The sequence below is a fragment of the Lipotes vexillifer genome, unplaced genomic scaffold, assembly GCF_000442215.2.
Source record: "Lipotes vexillifer unplaced genomic scaffold, Lipotes_vexillifer_v1.1 scaffold578, whole genome shotgun sequence".
NCBI classification, from domain to species: domain Eukaryota; kingdom Metazoa; phylum Chordata; class Mammalia; order Artiodactyla; family Lipotidae; genus Lipotes; species Lipotes vexillifer.
In genome coordinates this window covers 1,566,695-1,569,061 of record NW_006780523.1, presented here as the reverse complement: position 1 = coordinate 1,569,061, position 2,367 = coordinate 1,566,695, and positions in this window count along the sequence as shown.

Here is a 2,367-nt window from a genome sequence, read left to right as displayed (position 1 = left end):
GCAGGAATGACTGCCCCAATGGCTGTCCTGCTTCCTTTACAGGGTTTTTGGTGAGGATTAAGTGAGGTAGCCTATCTAAAGAGCTCAGTATAAGGCTTGTCACAGAGTGAACTGTGTGAATAAGATGCCCTTCCATAGAAAGTATTATAAAACCCAATCAAATACATAAAACATATTTCAAGAATAATGGGGAACTTCCCTGGTGGTGGAGTGGCTAAGACTCCACACTCCCAATGCAGGGGGCCTGGGTTCAATCCCTGGCCAGGGAACCAGATCCCACATGCATGCTGCAACTAAGAGTTCACATGCCACAACTAAGGAGCCTGCCTGCCACAACTAAGACCTGGTACAACCAAATAAATATTAAAAAATAATAATAATGATAACTGACTCATTCAAGCTCTAGAGGTTGGATATGCTTCAGCCAAAGTTTGGACCACGGGTTCATGACGTCATCAGTGGTTCTACTTCTCTATGATTATCTCAGCTCTGCTCTCCTACCTGGGCCAGATGTTTCCCCAGACTGGCTTCCTCTATAGTAGCAAAATGGCTCCAGCAGCTCCAGGCTTTGTATCCACATGTCAGATGCTCAACTCAACAGCCCAAACTGGATTGAACTTCTCTAGATCAAATGCAGAATGGATGTTGGAGTTTTACCTACAAATAGCTATTACCTAAGCACTTAACAAAGTCAACTATTATACTTATAAATATTGTTAGCAAGATGGGTGACTGGTGGCTTTTGTGCTACAGGTTTGCCAAACTTTGTTTTATCAATTTAGCATTAACATTTGTCCAACTTATATTTTAATAAACAAGTCACAACTAGTCATAGAATAAATTAGCTGATCAATAAGTTCTAATAGCAAGGCTGATTGCATTAGATAAATCTAGCCTTGGGAAACTCAAGGTTGTTTGTCCAACACAGTCTACCCAGAAGAAGACTGGTCAAAACCAGTTACACAACACTGGAAGAGATTAGAATCTGTGCATCGCCACCAATCCTTATTCCACTATTTTCCTGACCATCATAATTGCTGATGGTTCATTTTCCAGATCATTCTTCTTTACTGTGGCCCTAAGGCTAGATGTGATTCATTCCTTATCTAGGGCCAGTAGAAAGCATACAAGTAGTTGTAATACCAATGAAACCCCTATCTAGTTAGCAGCCACTACATACCAGGTATTCTAGTCAGATCCCAAAACACCCTGAGATGCTCACAGGGTATGATGAATGCTACAATACAGATATAACCAAGGTCTTAAACGAATACAGTAGAAGTAACTTTCTTTGCCTGGAGCAGTCAGAACAGTTCCCTAGAGGAGACAGGCTTTGAGCTCAGTCTTTGGGTTCAGAAGTTGTGAATGGGTCAATAGCTAAAGGAGCATGATTCTATGATAAACTACACATGTGATACCAAATCCACCAAGAAGACTTCTGAACAACTTGGAATGTCTTATTTCCACTAATTGAGCTATGTGAAATTCTATAAGTTAGATATTTACTTAATAAGTATATTTTCAATTAAAAAAATACAGAACTCTATCAGTCATTCACATTTTAGTGTAATTTTTTTCCTCCCAGTTTGCTTCTCTCCTAATTCTTAATAGGTACACCTCGCTCTAAAGGACTGGCAGTTGGATTTCAGGTCATGACTATGAGACTTTTCTTGAACCTATTATTACTGTGCTGTGGTTAAACAAGAATCATGCAAGAGTATGGATTTCAGTGGATTGTGTAGATTCCAAGATAAGAAGGAAATGTTGATTTTGTAAATTTCTTAATTCCTTAATAAGTCTTTTCTCTTAGTTCATGGGACAGATGACTGTTGAGTGAACGGTCATGGACACATTCTTAAAAGTGGGCAAAAATTCAGAAGAAGCAAAATCACGGGGGATAGGACATCATGCCCACTTTACTCCCTTCATCATTGAATGATTTGGAGGAAAGAGGTAATTTCATTTTATTTTATAATTAAGAGGAAAGCAAAAATTCACCTCCTTCATGACATTACTTCCCTTGTTACCAAAAGCAAGTTCGCATGCCTGATGCACAGGGAGGCCAAACAATACCGAAACGTCGGAGTTTGGAGCAGAGAAAGGTTTATTGCAGGGCTGAGCAAGAATGGGTGGCTTGTGCCCCCAAAACCCTGAACTCTCTGAAGGGTTTCAGCAAGGCATTTTAAAATAAATAAATAGATAGATAGATTAATTAATTAATTTTTGGCTACATTGGGTCTTCATTGCTGCACGTGGGCTTTCTCTAGTTGCAATGAGTGGGCACTACTCTGTTGTGGTGTGCGGGCTTCTCATTGCAGTGGCTTCTCTTGTTGTGGAGCACAGGCTGTACGTGCACAGGCTTCTGTA